The 23717-nt window shown below is 42.0% G+C and overlaps 1 protein-coding gene across 1 annotated transcript in view; it reads left to right on the top strand.

Annotated features, from left to right (window-relative positions):
- Positions 1-5022: 5022 nt before the first annotated feature.
- trpv4 (transient receptor potential cation channel, subfamily V, member 4) overlaps positions 5023-23717 on the top strand; it is a 123816-nt gene continuing 105121 nt past the window's right edge. Inside the window, exon 1 of the mRNA XM_072587895.1 lies at positions 5023-5302. The gene's annotated coding sequence lies outside the window, so the exon portion shown is untranslated. The remainder of the gene's footprint in view (positions 5303-23717) is intronic.

Below are 23717 nucleotides of genomic sequence, written 5' to 3'. Positions count from 1 at the left end.
CAAGTCCTGGTGAGTGTTTTGAACCCAGAGCTTCTGGATCAGAGGCAGGGATCTTACCCGCTACACCACTAGATCCAATATCAAGCCACATTGTACACCTTTTCTTTCATTTTACTATAAGGTAGTAAAATAACTTTCAATAACTTGTTTGTTTATATTGAACAATATAAGAAAACCGTAGTAGCTGCTTTGAATTTGTAAAATTTCTTCTTACTGATGCTGCCTCATGGATTAATAGACTGCCCAACTTTATAGTTTCGATTCCACATGAAAAGTTGCCACTTGTGTGCCAGTATCACGACAAAAGCAGAGAATTCTGAAGCAAATGAATTGTCTCCTGACTTCTCAATGCTTGTTAACTATCTACAAGACACAAGTCAGGAAACTGATGGAATACTCTCCATGTGCCTGGAGGACTGCAACTCCAACAACACTCAGCAGTCCAGGACCAGGCAATCAGTTTAATTGGCACCCCATCCACCATTTTCAGCATCCACTCCTTCCACCTCTGGCAGCAGTATGCACCGTTAGCAAGACGCACTGCAGCAACTCTGTAAGCTTCATTCAACCGTATCTTCCAAAACATGCACCCTTTACCATCTAGAGGATAAGGCTAGAGATATACGGAAACACCATCACTTGCAATTTCACTTCACACACACCTTCCTCACTGGGAGTTGTTGCCATTTTTTCACTGTTGCTGGTTGAAGTCCTGGAATTCCCTTCCTAGCACTCTGTGGATGTGCCTGCAACATATTCATTGCAGCAGTTCAAAAAGACAGTTCACCACCACCCTTTCAAAGGCAGTTGCAGATGCGCACTAAATGCTCACCCAGCCAGTGATGCCCTTATCTAAATAACAAATAGATTAAGAAATTATAAGGCTATGTGATACATGCAGCTCATTATTATGACAACATCCATTCCCAAAGTTATTAGATGATAGATTAAATTTTAAAAAAGGTAACTAGACATTAGAGACTGCATAAACCATTCATCCATATAGATTAAATAAAACTGAACTCAGTAATTTGCTCTTTCAGTATGTAAACATTTGATTGAATATCAGTGAACAACTTGCGACAGTAGCAAATCTATCAAGTTACCATAGTCCCAAAGGACCATAAACATCTCTCAGGTCAATTTGGCTACTTGTGGCTTGAGTGATACCATGCTGCATGTGTGAGCAAAGCCTGTCAGAATACCACAGAGGTTGAACCCAAGAGCGTCATTCTGAATCATATTCTAGGTGGCACAGTGCTTAGCACTGCTAGTCACAGTGCCAGGGACCCTAGGTTCAATTCCAGCATTGGATGACTGTTTGTGTGGCATTTGCACATTCTCCCCATGTTGGTGTTGTTTCTGCTGGGTGCTCTGGTTTCTTCCCACAATCCAAAGATGTGCAAGTTAGGTGGATTGATCATTTTAAGTTGCCCCATAGTGTCCAGAGATGTGCAGGCTAGGTGGATTAGCCATGGGAAATGCAAGGTACAGGGTTTGGGTGGGATGCTTTTCAGGGTGTTGATGCAGACTCCTTTCCACACTGTAGAGATTCTACCTAAACCAACCAACCCCCACGGCAAGTCTATAATTCAAACATGTTAAATTATAGAATCTTATTTTATATGAGTACCAAAATATTTTAATTGGAAGATAAGTTGTCTTTAGACGATATTCTTCTTAATACTGTACTTCTTTGTATTTGTATTTCAGAATTACTGATAAATATGCTACCAAATTACAGAAACTTTGTAATACTAGGAGTAGCAATAGATGTGGCAATTGCTGCAGCACATGAATTGCTTGTGAAGGTAGATATACTGTAGCACTATGCTGTTCAAAAACAGGTTGGCCCTGGTTCTTGTGTCTAAACAAGATGTTACAAAATAAGTCTCAAAGATTTCTCTAGATGCTTCAGTTCATAAAGACATTGTGACACAAAGTGTAATGACCGACATTTAATTCCCACACTATGTAGAGGTGGCTGATTTCAACTGGATAAGCAGCTGGAGTGCAAACATTAGCCTCAGGATTCCAATGAAAGAGGGACAGTCAGTCAGAGATTTTGCTTCTGATTATTCAGCAGTGTCTTGTTGGCCAAAACAGCTATTGAAGAAGAAATCCAGCATCGCCTCCAGTGGGCTAGTGCAGCCTTCTGCCACCTGAGGAAAAGAGTGTTTGAGAACAACAACATCAGATCTGACACCAAGAGCTGTGGTGGTTCCCGCCCTCCTATATGGCTGTGAGAGGTGGACTGTCTCCTCAAGGTGCTAGAGCAGTACCACCAATGCTGCCTGTGCAAGATCCTGTGAATCCATACCAACACCACCATCCTTGACCATGCCAATATCCCCAGCATTGGGGCACTGGCCCCTTCGATTGGCTATGATGAGCTAGGTATGTCATCTGCATGACTGATACGAGACTCCCAAACAGGTGTTCTACTCCCAGCTCTGAAACGGCAGGTGAGCCCCAGGTGGACAGAGGAAGTGCTTCAGGAATACCCTTCAGCTTCACTGGTGAAGTGCGGCATTTCCACAGACAACTGGGAATCGCTGGCCAAAGACCCTCCAAACTAGAGCAGAAGCATCCGGAAAGGGATCTTGAGACTTTCCATCATGAGAAAGTGGAAGCCAGGGAAAATAGCAAAAAGAGTGCGCCACCCACCCCTTCCCACAACCACCTTCTGCCCCCTAAGGGTAAAAGAGCCTGCTGTAGCCACATCGGTCTGTTCAGCCACTTACAGACTCACCCTGAGTGGACGAGTGTCATCCTCATCTACAAGGGACCGCAAATGATGGCTATCAGTGACCTTTGATGGAAAGTCCCCATCTTCCATCAGATTCCAGTAACCCTCTATTCAGTTATCATAAAACAGCAACTGCTTAAATTCTAGGTTTTAGCAAAGGGACAAGGAAGAAAAAAAAATGTCACAATCTTTCTCCCTCATGAGAACAATGGCACATTTCTAATGCTATTTTGTTGAAGTACACTCACCATACTCTATGTCAGGTTCAAAGTTGGTATAACCAGACATGTAATAATGATACCACCCTGTGACCCAGACTGAATATTCACTTCTTTTTTGCATGCACATCTTCAATCTCTTTTAAGGTTTGATATGTAAATAATGTCCCACATGAGTAAGAAATCTCTGGTTTTTGCAACTGCAGGGAATGTCAATTTCCAATATTTGTTTTTTCTTGACATGTTATGACTACTGAACTGCTTTAGTACTTGTGAATGTAGATGGTTTTTAAAAAGATTGATTAATCTGCTTTATTTCCGAGCAAGGTGAAACAACAGGACAAGAATTATTTTCAGATTCACATAATTTAATTAATGCAATGTACCTTTGCACAATGATGTAAAAATAAAAACTTGCATTTGTATAGCATTTCTCATGACTGCCAGTTGTGTCAAAGCTGTTTACGTCCAATGCATACTTTTGAAGCATGGTCATTATTGTAGGAAAATCAAGAGCCAACCTGAAAACAGTAAGCTCCTACAAACTGAAGTGTGATAACAACCAGCCAGTCTACTTTCGAGATGCTGACCTGGGGATAAATATTGGCCAGGATGTGAAGGAAGACTCCCCTAATCTTCAAAATAGTGGCAGGGATTTCTCAGGTTTCAGGTATATCCACCTGACAGCCTCACTTCGGAGCGTGATCTGAAGGACTAGAGAACGCACTACAATATTCACCTTCTTTAGAACCTATTGGAGCTACCCACTTCCTTGGAAAATACTTTGAACTTGTGAAAAGTCAGAGAGTGAGACAGCCATGTTCTTTTGCCTACTTTTAAAAAAAATCAGCACAAGTTGCCACACGCACTCCCACCAGAACAACCATCAGAGTATCATTCTTGATAAATAAGAAGGTGAAAGGTTATTGAGGTAGATGGGAATGTGGAGTAATCAGATCAGCTATGATCTTTCGGAATGGTAGACCATGCTTGAAGGGCAGAGCGGCCTACGTCTGTTTCTAATTTACAAGTTCACCAGTTTAGCCCACCTAAGGCACAGACTTGGAACAGCTGCAAGTCATCAAGCAGCCAGCGTACACAACCTGTTCCAGTTAAAATCCACCTGAGGACTAACTTCTGAGAAATTTGACTACACAGACTGTCCAGAAACGTCCACTTTACGAGACTCTTCTTTCAGTTTTAATGCCTTGATTTCCTTCAAGAAACCTGGCCTGTCACTTGGGAGACCGGTGATTGGAAATCAGAGACTGAGCTGATTACAGATATTTTCTAATCAAACTGTTCAGAGGCACCACTACATACCTCTGGAGGAGGTAGGACTTGAACCTGGGCCTCCTGGCTTGGGGGGCAGGTGGGTGGATTTCCACTGTAAGGGAACCTTAAAGACAGTTGTGAATGTAGATACTGTCGATTGACCCATTCAGATGTGTTAGGGCACATATCGGCTGGGTTTTGAACTGGAGTCTTCTGTCTCAGATGTAGGGAAACTACCACTGGACCACAGAGATGATTGCATTCTTCAAAAGTACATCAGCATCACCTGTATCTATTTTGTGACCCAGAGTGATACATGTGGGGCAAGTGAGTGAGGCATCACGTTTCGTGAGGACTATGTGAAAAATAAATAATCTTATTTAATTTTAAACTCACAAAGGCTTACTGCTGAATAAATACAGAATTGGGATACACATACCAAGGGAAAGAAAATACACTAATTTGTGCAAAACACACTGATCGTAGTATATAACAGCATTCAAATTCTGTTTCTGACTGGTGTATTTTAATGTTCCATTTTGTTTTGTATTTTACTTTTAGAATAAAAAAAAGAGCTTGGGACTAGTTCAAGATTTGTATCTTTCTGACATTGAATGGTTTATATCTGGCGATGTTTGTATTGGGTGTGGAAGGGAGATTGTGGGTGTGTGTACTGATTACATCGAAATATCAAATTAGGGAGGTTCTTGCAATGGTTAAGTTTTGATGTAGCGGAACCGAGTAATTTCGGTTCTACACCAGTAAATTGGACAATGTACCTTTAAGGGGTGGATCGGAAACCGGGACTCTGTAGATTGAGAGGGAAAAGAAGGGAAAAGCAATCTGAAGAAAGGCGAGCTACAGCTGGGGCAATAACGTGGAGTAAACCGTGGCGAAAGGAAAATCTTCAGAGGTGTTTTATCACTAAATTCGATGGGCCAGTTATTTTGTGTCTTTGTGTAGCCCGGATCTGTCAAAGGGGAAAGAAATCCGCGACCAGATTTGAATCGAGTCTACACTCTCTGCCGGGAGAGTACAGACAGGGACAGACTGCGAGAAGGTTAGTTTCTGTCAGAAGAAAAATCTCCTATAATCCTTCTTCCTGTGTTAGATCAGCGAGTTCATTAGTTTATGTCACTTTAGCTATTTTGCTGTCCCTTGTGTATCTCTCCCTTGTGTGTCTCTCCCTCACTCCATCCCTGAGCAGGCGTTGTTTCACTGATTCTGCCTTTGTCTCATTCGCTCAGTTCGCGTTGAAGATTCTCCCTCTCTGCATCTGTCGTAAAGGCACTATATAAATGCAATTTATAACTCATGTATCTGGGGATAAAACAGATTCATGCTGAGTTGAATTCAGGAAGGTCAGATGCTGGTTGTGTTTAGGGGTTACTAGCTTGGGATTTCTGCAGAGAAGTTTTCATGATTCACACTATCCATCCTGCCTTGAGAGCTTCTCAAACGTGACCCTGTGGGTGAGCCACGACAATTGTCCAGTCCCCTGGGTGATAGCTAAAGAGTCCAGTTTCTAGAACTTGATCAGGACCCACCTCGGGTCCCGACACACAACTTGGGAAGCTCTCCTCTTCAGGTTCGAGGATGGGAGGGGAAAGCACCAAATTTACATTTATCTAGCGCCTTGAATGAAGCAGCACATTGAGCCCCCGTGGAGTAGTCATAGTAGAAAAATCATAACATTTTCCATACCTTGGGATTGTCAAAATCTGTAAGACATTGGTTAAGACACCTTCATGAGGATGTTGCCAGGATGGAAACTTTGAGCTGCAGGGAGAGGCTGAACAGGCTGGGGCTATTTTCTCTGGAGTGTTGGAGGATGAGGGGTGACCTTATAGAATTTTATAAAATCATGAGGGGCATGGATAGGGTGAACAGCCTTTTTCCCAGGGTTGGGGAATCCAAACTAGAGGGCATTAGTTGAGGGTGAGAGGGGAAAGGTTTAAAAGGGACTTTGGGGCAACGTTTTCATGCAGAGGGTGGTGCGTATGGAACAAGCTGCCAAAAGAAGTGGTGGAGGCTGAAACAACATTTAAAAAGGATGGATGTATGTAGGAAGGGTTTAGAGGGGTATGGGCCAAAAGCTGGCAAATTGGACTAGATTAATTTAGGATGTCTGGTCGGCATAGATGAGTTGGACCAAAGGGTCTTTTTCCATGTTGTACAACTCTTAAGACTCTATAATTAAGCTGTTTATGCAGTCTGGTAAAAACAATAACTGCAGATGCTGGAAATCAAATACTGGATTAGTGGTGCTGGAAGAGCACAGCAGTTCAGGCAGCATCCAATGAGCAGCGAAATCAACGTTTCGGGCAAAAGCCCTGATGAAGGGCTTTTGCCCGAAACATCGATTTCACTGTTTATGCAGTCTGTCCATTCATTGTGTTCTGCCCTAGGGCAGGGAATAGCTCAGCCCAGCATGTTGAAACAGGGTGGGCAAATGGATACAGATCAGCCACTATCAAATTAATACTAAAATACTGCAGATGCTGGAAGTCTGAAATAACACAGAAAGTGCTGGAGGAGCTCACAGGTCTGACAGCATCTGTGGAGAGAAAAAACAGAGTTAATGCTTTGAGTCTGATAGAGTCAACTGTCCTCAGATGATACCAAATCTGCTGAGTTTCCACAGTGTTTTCTGTTTAATCCAAGGTCTGTTGAACTGATGGACTGGTTTAGAAGGGCTGTTGGACCATTTCCCGAGTGCCTGAATCTGAGGCATGGGACCTTCAGTTACTTTTTAGGGAAGAGAGTTTAGGTGACTCCCCATTTAACTTTCTTGTGGTTATTTTGTTTAGAACTGCGTTCTTCGGGTGACAGCCTGGGGCAGCTACACCTACATGACGCCACCTCAGAGTTGTTGCTGTGATCTCTGGGCTAGTTTGAATGAGCCCCTGACTCAGAGTTCAGAATCCCATCAATAAACCTGACATTTGTAATGGATCAATACTTCAAATAAATTCTGAATTAAATTAAAAAAAACTGACATTGGGATTGCAGTAACTTGTGATATGTAACAAAATGGCCTTTTTGAAGAGTTTGATTTGTTGTTACATGTACTGAGATACAGTGAGAGGTGTTGTTTTATATTCTGTACAGGCATATTGTATCATACAAAGTGCAACAGTGTATGATACAATAGTGCAGAATACAGGTGTAGAGAATGTGCAGAGAGAGAGATTAAAAATTAGTATGCAGAAGGGATGTGGGCTAATTGCAGGCAAATGAGATTAGTTCAGTTTGGGAAACCTGATCAGCATGGATGAGTTGGGCCAAAAGGTCTTGTTCCATGCTGTATGACTTTAGGACTCTAAGCACTTGATGCCTACGAGCTGCCAGGGATGGCAAACTAAAGCCCATCAAACCCATGATATGGAGATGCTGGTGTTGGACTGGGGTATACAAAGTTAAAAATCACACAACATTAGGTTATAGTCCAACAGGTTTAATTGGAAGGAAAGCTAGTGTTTTTCTTGTTTCTTTCCTGATGTTGTGAACCTGACGTCCCAGCTATTCAGCCTTCTCCTTGCTTACTATCAACACTCACATACTTCCCAGTAGAAATAATGTGATTATGGTCAGGAGCAGAAACCAAGGCTGCTTCCTTTCCTTCCCATTCTGTGCCAACATAGCTCAGTCCAGTGACCTGTTAATGCTTGAGATTAGCAAAGAGCTGGAATTGAACCTCTGACTTTCTTGGTCCTTGAAGCTCAGTTCAGCATCAAATGTTTTGCTAACCAACTGAATCCGCAGACGAGGTTTTGCCTAGAGCCAGACAATGCTTATGAAAATGGGAGGGTTTTAATAGCTGATGGTTGCTGAATACAGTTGAAGAGATAGAGATATAGCTAACAGTGGGAAATGGAAACAAAGACCCAACAGCATTGTCCTGGTAACAACTGAAATCGAAATTGACAGTAACACAGAAGAGAGGATGAAAGATCGGATGGGTAGCTAACATTGAGGTTGAGGAGGCCTGAAGGAGAGAGAAACCACAAGATAATGTCAACAGCCCCCTTACAGACCTCATGAAAATGAAAAAAATTATTTTAGTAAAGTCTTTAGCCAATTAAATTAATTTTGATTGACAGACCTGAAATTCAAATACTGTAATATTTTAATTGTGGTGTTTAATTTGATTGATGTACGGACTGATGGCATCTTGGATGGATTAAAAAAGGAGCAGCATTTGCAACAGAAGCTGGTCAAATGTAAGGAGTGCCTGTAGGAAGTTGGTTATGACTGAGACAGCTGGTCTGTAATGTATTGTGATGCCAACAGTGTGTGTTTAAATTCATAGACTAGCTGAGGTCATCATAAAAGTCTTGGCTCGTCCAACTCATCCTAAGGTTAAACTCACCATCAGTGTCTCCCTTCATTGATAGAACAGCCTGCCCTTTGGGATAATAGTGACGTTCATTTTCATTTCAATAATTGCCTTTTAACAGTTTCTTGCAAATTCTCGTGTTAAGCTTACAGCTTTCAGTAGGTAGTTACCAATATTAGTTAAGTAGCACCCATGGACACAAATTATTGAGAAAGTTAATAAAACATATTAAGACAACATAATGAGGGAATATTGTAATTAAATAATTAATAGTTGTGTCAAGGCTGCAGCATGTGGGAACTCTTTGATACCATTGTGATCCAGGGCAAACATGTCTGAGTAAGTATTGGAGTTTGATCAGCTTTGGCTCAGATTTTTTGAGCTGGAACTGAACTACAGACCTTAATAGCAGAAGGCAGTCGCCCGACTTAAGATAGGGCTTCCTGATTTGGTTGGTGATCAGGGGCAGGAGCATGTGACTGCTAGTGAGGCAGGTAAGGGGGCTCAGAGGCACAGTGTACACCTCCGTAAACTTTCAACAGGTCTGACTTCTCACAATGCAAATTGATCATGACACTGTGGTATAGGAAACAGTCCAAGTGAAGAAACAACAAGAAATGTTGTAAGAGTAGAAGGTAGGGTAGGGGGAGTGATTGAGGCCATTCTCTGCAGCACGGTGACTCAATGGCACTGCTGCCTCAGAGCACCAGGGACCCGGATTCAATTCCACCCTCGGGCAACTGTCTGTGTGCAGTTTGCACATTCTCCCGTGTCTGTGTGGGTTTCCTCCGGGTGCTCTGGTTTCCTTCCACAGTCCAAAGATGTGCAGGTTAGGTGGATTGGCCATGCTAAATTGCCCCTAGTGACCAGGGCTGTGCAGATTAGGTGGATTAACCATGGAAAATGCAAGTTGCAGGGATAGTGTAGGGAGGTGGGTCTGGATGGATTGCTCGTCAGAGGGTCGGTGTAGACCGGATGGACCCAATGGCCTGCTTCCACACTTGTAGGGATTTTATGATTTAAGGAGAGTGGATCAAGATGACTTTCTTGCATCGAGGGAATTATGGGGAATTAAGGCCAATGCATTTGCTACCTCATCAGCAACCTCTTTTAAGACCCTATGATGAAATCCTCCTGGACTTTGAGACTTGTCATTCAGCAGCTCCAACAGTTTGCTTAGTACCACTTCCCTCATGATTGTAATATCCCAAATTCCGGACTCCTTTCCAACTCCTGATTTACAACTACTGCTGGAATACTTCTTTTGTATCCTCTACAGTGAAAGTAGAAGCAAGCTGTTTGTTCATTTAATCTGTTGATTCCTGTTTACCTACAATTAACTCTCCACTCTCACCCTCAAGATGGTTTTTAAGAATGCCTGGTGCCAGGATTCAGGTCATTTGCTTAAAAGGAGAAAAGGAGCTTGCATTGGGAGGGGGAGAATCCAGTGGTCATGATCCATGTCTGTACCGATGGCATAGGTAGTTCTAGGAAAAGAGGTTCTGCACAGATAGAATGAATGAAACTGAAAACCAGAACTTCAGACTTTATAATCTCTGGATTATTACCTGAGCCATGAGCAAATTAGCATTAGAAACATAAAATTAGAGAGATGATTACATGGCTCAAAGACTGGTGTGAGAGAAGTGGGTCCAATTTGTGGGACTCTTATGTCAGTACTGGAGAAGGTGGAGGGCTTTGCCATTGGCATGGACTACACCTGATCTGTTCTGGGCCCAGCATTCTCATAATCTACAAAATTAGGGAAGAAGAGGGGATTTTAAACTAAACAGTGGGGTGAGCGGTCAAATGTGAAATATGTGATATATCAAAGAGGAGTTAAGGGAGGGAGTTAGTAATATGGGAAATGAGGGTTATATAATAGCAGCAAAAGGCAGAGAAGAAACAATCTAGGAATACATCAACAGTCAAGACTAGATAACAAAAGGACTAAACTATAGACTGTATATCTAAACAAAACTTAGCATTGATAACAAGTAATTGATGATGGGCATTGAAATAAATAAATATAAGCTAATAGCCAGTGCAGAAACTTGGCTTCAGGGTGTCAGAATGAATGTTGAGAGGTATACAGCATTCAAGAAAAATAGGAAACTTGGTAAAGGTGAAGGAATAGTAACTTTAATCAAAAACAGCATTTGTGTAATAGTTAGAGACGGCCTCAGTTCAGGAGATCGGGATGTGGAATTGTTTAGGTGGAATGAGGAATAATACGGGAAAGAAGTCACTAGTGGGAGTGCTGTACAGGTTTCCTAACACTAACTACAATGTGGGACAAGGTTTAGAAAAAAATTTTGCGAGCTTGTAAGAGGGGACGGCAGTAATCCTGGGTGACCTTAGTTTACATTTAAACTGAAAAAATCAGATTGGTAGTGGTAGCCTGGGTGAAGATTTTGCAGAATGCTTTCAAGATAGTTTCTGAGAACAGCATTTTTTGGAACCAACCAGAAAGCAGGTTATATTAGACTTGGTATTATGTAATGTGAGAGGATTCATTAATGACCTCAGAGGTAAGGCACCCCTACGTAGCATTGACCACAATGTGATTGAATTTTATAGTCAGTTTGAAAGAAGGAAGATTGGATCTGAGATTAGTATTTTGAATATAGATAAAGGGATCTCTGTAGTTATAAAGCTGAGTTACTTGAAGTAAACTGATATGCCATAGATAAAAGACATAGGAGTAGAATTAGGCCATTTGGTCATGGCCTTTTTGTTTCTGAACCTCATTCACCTGCCTCTCCCCATAATCTTTGATCTCCTTACTAATGAAGAACCCAACTATCTCAGTCTTAAATACACTCAATGACTTAGCCTGCACAATGCTCTGTGGCAACAATTTCCACAGGTTAACCACCCTCTTGCTCAATAAATTCCTCATGCCTGTTCTAAAGGTTTGTCCCTTCAGTCCGAGGCTGTGACCTTGGGTCCTAGTCTCTCCTGCTAGCGGAAACATCTTCTCCACATTCACTCTATCCAGACCTCTTGGTATTGTGAATGTTTCAATCAGATCCCCTCTAATCCACCCATCTAAACTCTGTTGAGTACAGATTCAGAGTCCTGAACTGCTCCTCATATGACAAGCCCTATAGATGGAAGTGAAAAGTCTTCTGAATGTTCGGTCAATGTGTTGAAATTTACCAGAAAGAATAGGTCCTTCATGCTACATGCAATATGCATCTCCATCTTACAGGGTGCCTTTCAAGTGTCAGGCACCTCCCCTGGCTGCTGTTAGGTTTCGTCATTGAATAAGTGCCAGAAATTGTAGGTTTACTATGACTGACTCATTTCCCCACACCTTCACAGACACACACCAGTTTATACAGCTACACATGTGCATTTATTTAGTTCTTTCCCTTTCCAAATACTACAAAGGATTGAGTCTTTTAGTGGGACAAAGTGTCATTTTACCTGTGGTAAATTCAACTCAGATGACCGCTATGAAAGTTTTTTTTTTCCCTCTCTGGTTATAACAGTCTGAAGTGAAATGAACTTGATGCATTTTCTGGTGGATGGGGATAACAACACTAAGTCATCAGTAATAATTCAAACATAATTTACAGTTTGATTCACAGGGATATATGAATAGTTGGCTTGGGGAATTAAAATGGTACATTCATGCTCTTTCTGATTTTATGCTCAATTCACATTGTTTTCCCTGTTTTTAATGTAACTGGGAATTTGAGTGTGGGAAAACCATCCTTACTGTAGAGGATCCATTTATCTTTGTAAAGGTCAGACTTTTATTTATATATCCCACATCACAACCTTAGGATGGTTCAAAGTATTGTAGACACTTTCAGAAAAGGGCACATTACACTACATGAGTGTGATAAAGTGTCGGATTTTAACACAATAATCAGACAACTTGCCCAAGCAACGGCTGATCTGCACTCTCTGAAATCCCCCTCAACAAAGTCAGAGTTAAAAAGCCACTGGAGGACCTCATCAGCACAGGTGGAGTTCTTAAAGGTGAATTCCAAACCACCTCTGCTGTCTCCAACAGTAATTGCCAACATTTTGCGTGATAAGCAACTTCAGCCATGGACCAACATTTGGACAATTTACTGATAACTTGAGCAAAATTTAAACTTTTTTGTTTACGATAAACTAGCTCTTTATTTATTACTTAAGGAGCTTGGCTTATTTGTTTCCTATACTGAGTAACATACAATCTGATACATGTATAATTGGTAATGTATCCTCCCTTTTTAAATTCACTTTGTCATGACTTTATCAGGAAATTTCAATGAACCTGCTGTACGTTGTTGAATCCATATTGTCCCCAGCTTGGTTTACAACAGAAAATGTTTTCTCTATTGATGATTTTACCCCAATAAAAAGCCTTTTGCGTAAATGAGACTCAAGGGACTCATTTACAGTATCTGTAGGTAAGGCTTTGAGACCAGTATAAGTAGACTTCAATATTGACTGTCTTTCTCTATCCATAGATATGGCCAGACCTGCTGTGTTACTCCAGCATTTTTATTCACCTGAGCAATATAATAGGCTTTATTTTGTTTGTGGGCAATGATTTTAGAAAGAGGAAGCTAAAACTATATGACCAATTGTAATGGAATTTTTTTCTAGGCGTAAATTGCTATGCATTTCCAAGTGCAAGGATGTACACAATTAATAATGGTAGTTTTTTAAATGCTGTGATGGAAAAATAGCTGCATAGAAGCTTCATGAGCAGATGTTTTGGGGGAAACTGGACGTCTCCTAGCAGAGCACTTTAGGGAACATCTCTGGGGCACCCGCACCAATCAACCACACCGTCCTGTGGCCCAACATTTCAATTCCTCCTCCCACTCTGCCGAGGACATGGAGGTCCTGATCCTCCTTCACCGCTGCCCCCTCACCACCAGACGCCTGGAGGAAGAACGCCTCATCTTCCGCCTCGGAACACTTCAACCCCAGGGCATCAATGTGGACTTCAACAGTTTCCTCATTTCCCCTTCCCCCACCTCACCCTAGTTCCAAACTTCCAGCTCAGCCCTGTCCCTATGACTAACTCATGCTTTCTCTTTACGTGGGGAGATTTCTTTTGTGAGATTGCAATTTCAAACTCTCATGGTTTAATGAAATGCTTTGTCTGTGCATAACCTTCATACAAATTACCTTTGAGCCAATTGATATTTCTATATGGAGAGATTTTAACTTTTTCTTTTAAGGATACACCACCATACTGAAGGTTCCATCCTTATATTTAGTGTTAATTGCAAATCCATGTCGACTGAAAAGATTGGTCATTTGTGTCTCAAGCCTGCTCCAAACAGAACATTTCTGGAAAGGTCAGATCTCAAATATTAGCTCTGTTTCTCTCTCCACAGACTGCTCAATCTGCTGAGGAGTTTCCAGCATTTTTCTGTGAATCTCTACTTCCTTGCATAGTATTCTTTGTTACTTTATGGGGGGGAGGGGGGAAGCACAGGTTTAGTTCAGTTGGCTGGATGGCTGGTTTACAATCGGAGTGATGCTGATAACACGGGTTCATTTCCCACACCAGCTGAGGTTATGTAGGGAGTTAGGTGTGTGCTGTCGCTTTAAGCAAGCTGGTGCCCTATAGGGGAGGCAGTCTAAAACTGACTGTGAAGTGAGAGGACATACAATAAAGTATTCCCTGTTCTATTTTATCCTCCATCTATCTCATGTTCTGTTGATGGCTCTGCTGAACCACAAACATAAAAACCACCTGCTCAACCTTGCATGAGGCATGGTGAACCTTCGGTGAAACCATCACCAGTTGTCTCTGTCACGGATGTCTTTGGCCATCTTGGACTATGGTGACTTTACTCGATGAAAGATTCCAGTGAAATTGCACTTTTGTTTTCATTCATGGGATGTGAGTATTGCTGGCTGGGCCAGAGTTCATGGCCATCCCCTGCTGTCCTTGGGAAGGTAGAGGTGAGCATTCTTGAACAGCTGCTGTTCCATTTGGTGTAGGTAGGCCAACAGTGCTGTTAGAAAGGGAGCTCCAGCTAAAATCCAACCAAGGATGGCCAGAGACTTGGAGTGCAATTTGAAGGTGTTGGTGCTCCAATGTATCTGCTGTCCTGAATCAATCCTTCTAGCTAGAAGTAGTGATGCATTAAGAAGCTGCTGCCTAATGAACCTTGGTAAATTTCTGCAGTGCATTTTATGTTTGTCGAGCCATAAAGCCATAGGGACGTACAGCATGGAAACAGACCCTTTGGTCCAAATCGTTCATGCCGACCAGATATCCCAACCTAATCTAGTCCCATTTGTTGATAAATACAAATCCCAAAAAGAAGCAATATAAGCAAAATAAATAACATTAATTAACATTTGTCAAATGGTAATAATGGACAGCCATGAATAACTCATCTACCTGCCTTTCGTGCGATGCTGTACAATTAGTCCTTTGTATCTGCAAGGGTTCCATTCCAAAAACCCCTGTGAATGAAGATGCTTGCGAGGGCAGCACTCATTTTAACCCTGGAGTGTTGATTTTTATTGCTGCTAATTATTTGCCGCAGATAGGCAAAATCACGATTTGTGATTTTGCAGATACAGAGGATTTGCTGTATTTACAATATTCGTATTAGATTGTGAGTTACTCATGTGAACTGATGGCACACATTAATGTGCCATAGCTGCATTCCTCTCTGATCAGGTATAAATAAATTTTTGCTCACCATTTTCAAGCTATCAACTGGTAACGTTTGTGCAGTTATTGCATGGCTAATCCTCCAGAGTTTAAAATTCAAGCTTTTGAATCATCTGATCCTTCATAGCAGTTGAAGCGTTACCAGCCTATCTCCTCCAACTGATCTCTTATTAAAACATAGAATATAGAACATTACAGCACAGTACAAGCCCTTTGGCCCTCAATGTTGTGCCGACCTGTGAAACCAATCTGAAGCCCATCTAACCTACACTATTCCATTTTCATCCATATGTTTATCCAATGACCATTTAAATGCCTTTAAAGTTGGCAAGTCCACTACTGTTGCAGGCAGGGCATTCCACTCCCCCACTACTACTCTCTGAGTCAAGAAATGATCTCTGACATCTGTCCTACTTATATCACTTCTCGATTTAAAGCTATGTCCACTCGTGCTAGCCATCACCATCCAAGGAAACGTGATCTCACTGTCCACCCTCTCTAATCCTCTGATTATCTTATATGTCTCAATTAAGTCACTTCTCAACCTTCTTCTTTCTAACGAACACAGCCTCAAGTCCCTCAGCCTTTCCTCATAAGACCTCCCCTCCATACCAGGCAATCTAGTAAATCTCCTCTGAACCCTTTCCAAAGCTTCCACATCCTTCCTATAATGTGGCGACCAGAACTATATGCAATGTTACTTGCCACAATTTACATATGGTGACTTAACTCCATGATTGTACAATAATTTATGTGTTTAGTTCATGAGAAAACTGCAGAAAAACTGTTTAAAATTATTTCATTTTTCAACTCAAGACTATGCTAGGAATTACTGGATGGGCATATGAATGGGAAGAGCTTAAACGGGATATGGGCCAAATGCTGGCAAATGGGACTAAGCCAGATTGGGATGTCTGGTCAGCACAGTTGAGTTAAGCTGTTTTCATGCTGTATGACTCTTTGAATCACTTTACAGACAATGAAGTGCTTTTGAAGTGTTGTTATAAGAAATACAGCAACCAGTTTGCACTCAGCAAGCTCCCACAAATGTGATAATGACCAAATAATTTGATTTTAGTGATGCTTGTTGAGGGATAAAGATTGGTCAGGGCTCTGGATAAAGCTGCCATGCTCTTCTTTTACATACACCAAGACAGCAGATATGGAACTCAACAACTCTTCAGAAAGACTGCACCTCTGACAATACAGCAGCCCCTCTGCACAGCACTAACGTTTGTTGGAAATATTTAAAAATTAATCTTACTTTCTCGCTTCCACCTACTTGGAATGATTTGCTATTTAACAGACTCACATGTTGAATTAGGCAGCAAGAGATTTACAGAGGTTTACAAGTGTTTGTTATAAATATGTAGTTTAGGTCTGGTCTGGAATCATTCCCTGCCCAGGAGCCAGACCCCCTCCGTGGAAAAGCCTAGCTCTTTATTTGTATAAATCACCTTGTTTGGGCACATTATAGTACATCTTCATGGCAGAGGGGGCTCAAATCCAGACCTCCTGGTCCTCACATAAGGACAATACCACTGAGCTTTAAAGACTCCAGCACTTTTTGTTTGAAACCCATCACCAATACTTAACAAAACACCCATTAACAAATTATTATGAACACTGCCCACTGGGGCAGTGGAACAATAATAAAACACCGAGAACTCAGCTTTTTTTTTAATTTTAAGAATCCACCACCAACTTATCAATTCCCCAATTAACATATTACCAACCCTATCCACTGCGACAGTGAAGAACCCAACCTTTGCATTTTGAAAAACTCAACATCAAATCACCAATTACCTTATGAACCCAATAACTAAACATTGCCCTCCAGGGTCATCAAACAATAACATAACAAAATGGCGGGGAACCAAGGGAGGAAGTTAAATTAAAATTAGTTTTGGGCTTTTCTATGTCATAGAATAATTACAGCATTGAAGGTGATCATTTGGTCCGTTGAGTTCCTGCTGCCTCTTTATAGACTCCAGTCAGTCCCATTCCCTTCCTTTATTCCTGTAGCCCTGTAAGTTTACTTTCCTCAAATCAATTATTGATTGTGTTGGAGGCAGTGAGTTCTAAGTAAAATGTTCTTCATCACAGCTCGCTCTGTATCGCTTACTCAAACCTCAAGTCATGTAAATGTGTTGCAATCTTGAGCACCCCTGTGTGGTCTCCCTGCAATCTCCTTTTTTACAAGGAGAACAAGCTCAGCTCTTCCAAGTGAACTTTGCAGCTAAAATCTCTCATCTGTGCAACCATTCTGATCAATCATTCTGATTAATCATTCTGATCAACCATTCTGATTAATCATTCTGATCAAACATTCTGATTAATCATTCTGATCAACCATTCTGATCAACCATTCTGATCAATCTCCTTGTCACCCTTTCGAATTCCCTCACATATTTCCAAACGTATGGTGACTAGAACTGGACACAATACTTGTGACGTGACCAGAGCTTTGTAAAAACGCCTCTATCAATGAAACCTTAGGTGTCCAAAGCTTTGCTAGTTACTCTCTGAAAATGTCTTTTTTCTCTCTCTGCCTGGAATTCACTGATGCCTCTTATCTACTTCAGAGTTACTGATTTGAACCATCCTGATGACAAGTTGCTGACAGAAAGCTGAGTGCTTAATGTTAAAATTACAACAAAATTAAAGCAGCAGGAAATAACATCTTTGCTTGATTTGATTTATTTATTGTCCCAGGTATTTTGCTACAAAATACAGTGAAACTTATTGTACAGTTTATAGTCCAACAGGTTTAATTGGAAGTACTAGCTTTCAGAGCGTCACTCCTTCATCAGGTGTCTTACAATTGTGTCCTCCACAACCACCTGATGAAGGAGCGTCGCTCCGAAAGCTAGTGCTTCCAATTAAACCTATTGGACTATAACCTGGTGTTGTGTGATTTTTAATTTTGTACACCCCAGTCCAACACCGGCATCTCCAAATACTGTACAGTGTCGTCCTTCTCTCACGCCATCTTGAAACACAGAAAAATAAATCAAAACATGGAATATTAAGACTGAAAAATGCACAAGAAGAAAACAAATAGAAGTTCCACTTTACAATCTTTCTTGTTAACTGCTCAGCCATGGGTTTGGAGCAGCCAGCCATGAGTTCCCTCACCACACCGCTGGAACAAGAGTTGCCACTCACTGGTGCTATCTTAGCTCCACCAATGCAGCCACCACCAATGCTGCCAAGTCACACACCGGCCCAAACTGAACTCTGCTGCAGCCAAGAGTCCACTCAGGGCCACCTCACCGATACAGTCGCTGCCGATGCTGCCTGGTCTCATACCTGGGCCCAAACTGGCCTCTGCCGCCGCAACCATTAGTCTGTGCTGGGCAAGGGGTAGCAAGTTTAAAATGGAGTGGAGGAGAAATTACTTCTCCCAGAGGATTGTGAATCTGTGGAACTTGCTACCCCAAAGTGTGGTGGATGCTGTGACCGTGAATAAATTTAAGGAGGAGTTTGACAGATTTTTAATTGGTAATGGGTTGAAGGATTATGGAGAGGAGGCGGAAAATGGGAGTGAGAAGCTTGTCAGCCGTGATTGAATGGCGAAGCAGACTTGATGGGCTGAATAGCTTAATTCTATTCCTATATCTTATCAACTAGGAACACCTTGCGGTTGCCACGATCGGGTTCTTCACAAGTCGTAAGTAAAAAGAGGGAAAAAAAACCCGAGAAAACAAGAAGAACAACAACAAAAAAAAGAAACGCGGATGGAGCAGACAAGGTCTTGGCTCAGGAGCCCATCTTCGCTGCCATCTTAGATTGTAAACCTCATTCTGCCAGTGTTGATGTGTTTAATTGAATCTTTCTGTTTCAATCAGGTCAAGAGTGACAACAACTTACGTTTATATAGTGGCTTTAATGTAGTAAAACATCGCAAGGTACTTAAGTGGCCTTCAGGATGCCAGTTGACATATTTCTATAACACATTTCTCGATGTTGTAGTGTTATTTGGCCTGCAAGCTGTTTGTTTATTAGCTGTGGATGGTAATTTATTTGATTGTGGTGTAAACACGTTACTGGTTAAAAGGTTGCTCTGCTATGTTGGCTGCAGGGCCCTTTGTTAATATTTATGGTGTTACGTTTGCTATGATGGTTAAAATTGCAATTTCCCCATCATCTTAATATCAGAACAAAATTATTCTATGATTGGTCAGGGCACAGCAGGTGCTGCCTTGGGTATCCGATCCTGTAGCCTTTTGGAGAGGTGTCATAGGAGAGTGAAATAAGAGTTGGAATTCTCATTTATTAAGAGAGAGTCATCCAGGTTTACCTTCCTTCATTTGCCCAAAGAGCATCACAAGGGCTTGAAGTTTTGAGAGTGTTGGAAAGAATTTGGTGATTTGGAAAGGTTTGAGAATTGATGAAGGGAAGGTTGTGGATGGGCAGTGTCTATTCCCCCTCACAATGTGGAGCAGGCAATGAGTTCACGATCTCAACCTATGAGCTAGCTCAGTGGTGTTTTTGTACACCCCCGAGCAACAGCTTGCAAGTAGCATGGAAAGAAGCAGGAGCTTGGCAGATATTGAGCTCAAATGTGACCAAACTAAAAAGGAAAGGCAGAGAAAATATGAAAAAGAGTAAAAGATATGGATGTCAGGAACTTCCTTGGGGGAATGGGTGTGTTTTCCCGATTGGATACAGTCTGTCTGAGGTTTACAACCAACCTTCTATAGATAGTTTGTTGTAGCTATCAGGAAAATCCCCAATTAAATTCCCGACAAGAGAGTGTACTCTCAGGCTTAATCACCACCGGTGGTCCATGTCAGATGAGGGGCAGCCCTGCGGACCTCTGCGTCTATGACCACTTTATTATTACTCCTTTAAAAAGCTATGGTGACAGAATTTCTTCTTAAAGGAGCAGTTTGATGGTGACACGACTTCCTTTATTCACTTATCAGAAAAGGGTTTTCAGTCTGGGTCTTGTTCTTTTGCAAAAAGAAGGTTAAGACGTGACCTATTGGAGTTGTTTAAAATTATGAAACACTTTTATAGAGTACTTACAATGAGAATGTTTCCTTTTGTGTGGGAAAAAATACATCTGGAGACCATCAGTGTATAATAATCACCAAGAATTCAGTTAGAAATTCAGAAGAAATCCCTTTTTCCAAAGAGTATTGAAATGTGGAACTTGCTACCACTGAGAGTGGTTGACAGGGTTAGTATAGATGCACTTAAAGGGAAGTTTGACAAACGTGAGAGAGAAGGGAATAGTGGGTCAGCATGGCAGATTAAATGAGGTGAGATGGGTGAGGCTTGAGTGGTGCATTAACACCAGCAGGGACTGTTGGGCCAAATGGCCTGTTTCTGTGTCATACATGCCATTCCTATGCCTGACACCAGCCTCCTGAAGTAACTGCTGTGGTTGGATGAAAGCAAACTACTGCAGATGCTGACAATTTGGAATAAGAACAGAAAATGTTCGAGAAACTCAGCAGATCTGGCAGCATCTGTGGAGAGAGAAGCTGAGTAAATGTTTTGAATTCAATATGACTTTCTTTTGGAACTCTTCTTCAGAGCTCCAAAGAAAAGTCATACTGCACTCAAAATGTTAATTCTGTTTCTGTCTCCACAGATGCTGTCAGACCTGCTGAGTTCCTTCAGCACTTTGTGTTTCTGCTCTATTTGGACATTGGTTGCATTGGGAGACTCCCATGAGGACTGTGGAAATGATTTAGAAGTCGTCAAATCATTGCTGGAGAAATTGAGCATCACCTATGGGAGTCCCTGGCTTATGACTGCTAGGTAGGGATGATTCATTCCAGAACATCTTGAGAGATTTCATCTTGCACACAAAGAGGCAAAGGTGAGGTATTGGATGGAGCTCGGAGACCTCCAAGCAACCCAATCCTTCAAGCACCACTACCCAACATGTGGCAGCATCTGTAGATAACACACTGGACTCATCATCCATCTCAGAGAACCCAACACACTAGAGTGGGAGCAAGTCACCCACTCTAGTCCGTCATCCTGAGGGACTGCTGAAGAGAAGAAGATATTAAAAGAAATTCTAATTGTGACATTCCACTTGATGGTGGGCTCTGATGGAGAGATTATGGAGGTACTTTTTTTTAAAAGAAGGTCAGACTCAATCATTAAATGATCTGTTAAGATTCACTATTTCTGTTCAAGTAGGATGAATACGGGAGGCAGCGTGGAGGCAAGTGACAGAGGGGGAGAACATTAGAAGAGTGGCTTCAATAATGAGATTCTCGTTCAAAATACGCACCATACTGTTGACACTTTCTCTTCAGGAGGGTGCTGATGGTGAGACACTGAATTTAAAGGTCGTGGTTAACTCTGAGACTGAAGGATAATATATCTAAAGATCCAACAACTGGGTGTAGATAGACTGTTGCCCCAGCTGTGTGTACACATTATGGGATTGGCTCAAAGCAACTATGTAGAGTCTGGATGATAGGTCTCACACTACTGTGCAACTGTCAAAGAAAATACACAGTTATACCCTAATGAATACCTCAGCAAAGCTGCTTGTATTCTAGATTTTATTTAACAACGGAGTAAACCGTACAGTGCTCAGGGATGCATCCAACCTGGATACATCTGGGTCGAAGATGCCATTTCATTCTCCTTTCCTACTGAAGGTTCTCAATCAAACATCTCATGCAACTTGATTTTCCTGTGATATCCACTTGACTTTGAGCACTGACAGCTTGTGTGATCACAGAGTTTCCAAGCCATGACCAGACTGGACAGAATAGCTAAGGGGATGCTGTTCCCACTTATAAAAGAGACAAGAATGAGAGGCCATAGATTTAAAGTGATTTAAAGAAAACAAGTGTGATGTGCAAAAATTCTTTTTCACACACGAGTGGTCAGGGCATGGAAGACACCGCCTGGAAGTGTGATGGAGGCATGTTCAGTTGAGGCATTCAAGTTGATTGTTTGGATAGAAATAGTATGCAGGGATATAGGGAAAAGGCAAGAGATTGGCATTGGGTAGTAGAACTGTGCTGGAATGATGGGCCAAATAGACTCCTGTCTTGTAAAAATTCTATTATTTGGTGGTTCACTGGGGCAGATGGAACAGATATTGTCAACATTTTAATTATCACAATGGCCCTTTGTAATTAGTTAGTAAGGGGTTGTGAGAGCAGCTTCACTCAAGTCTGGAGAAAACCTGGAATTGGGATTTTGAGATCCCACTCTATGTCTCATATATATCCTAATATCTGTGTCACTGTGCCCCCCCTTCACCAACTCTATGTCACCCATTTTCTGCAGCACTTACTTTTCCATCTCCTCCCCAAATCTCTATCACTCTGTACCTCATCTCACCAATCCTGCATCACTGTAAGCCTTGCCCCAACACGCACGCGTACGCGCACTCACACACACACTCTCACACAGTCACTCACTCACTCACACAACACACACTCACTCACTCACACAACACACACAGACACACACGCGCACACACAAAACACACACACACACACACACACACGTTCAGAGACTGACACACATTCTGGTCCCACCCCACTCAATTTGAGCGACACTGTGTGGCACTGTGGCCCTGTTCCTCCCTCCTCTTCCCATCAATTCTGTAGCCATTCTGTGCTCCGCCTAATTCCTCATTGCTTTGTTTCACTTCGAACTCTATTAGTCTTGGTTTCCCCAGTTGGTCACTCTGTTTGCATTCTGTCCCCAATTTTGCTTCTCTCTGGGGTCCTCAGTTGCCTCCAACTCCAACAAACTCTGAAGAAAGATATAACAAAATTGGGAGAAACTCTGAGGAAAATTTCAAAGTTAAGAAAACAGGACTTGACAACAAGATTATGTACAATGCAGAAATGGACTGAGAGATTGCAGAGTGTCATGTATTCTGAGATTTCTAGCTTTTAATCACTCTTTATTTGTCACTTCTATTTTGCTTCCAAACACAAATATTAGTCTTAGATTAGCTTTGGGTGCAATGCTGTGTATTGAGTGACCAGTGTTTCTCCACACAGACTTAGACACAGCTATTTTTGAGCAAGTGCCAACCTTACTAGACGCTGGTACCAACCTACCCCACTGCTCTGTGGCCGAACACTTCAACAACACCTCCCACTCTGCCAAGGACATGTAGACCTGAGCCTTCTCCATCGCCACTCTCTAACCACCTGACGCCTGGAGGAGGAACGCCTCATCTTCCACCTCAGGACCCTCTAACCCCACGGCATCAATATGGATTTTACCAGTTTCCTCATCTCCCCTCCCCTCCACCTTATCACAGTCCCAACCTTCCAACTCGGCACTGCCCTTATGACCTGTCCTACCTGTCCATCTTTCTTCCCACCTATCTGCTCCACCCTCCTCTCCATCCCATCACCTTCACCCCCCACCTCCATCTACCTGTCACACTCTCATCTACCTTCTCCCCAGCCCCACCCCCCTCCCATTTGTCTCATCACTCCATTGGCTCACAGCCTCATTCCTGATGAAGAGCTT

The sequence above is a fragment of the Chiloscyllium punctatum genome, chromosome 17 (genome assembly GCF_047496795.1).
Source record: "Chiloscyllium punctatum isolate Juve2018m chromosome 17, sChiPun1.3, whole genome shotgun sequence".
Taxonomy (NCBI): domain Eukaryota; kingdom Metazoa; phylum Chordata; class Chondrichthyes; order Orectolobiformes; family Hemiscylliidae; genus Chiloscyllium; species Chiloscyllium punctatum.
Note: the sequence above shows the minus strand (reverse complement) of the source record. Positions and strands in the feature narration are given on the sequence as shown.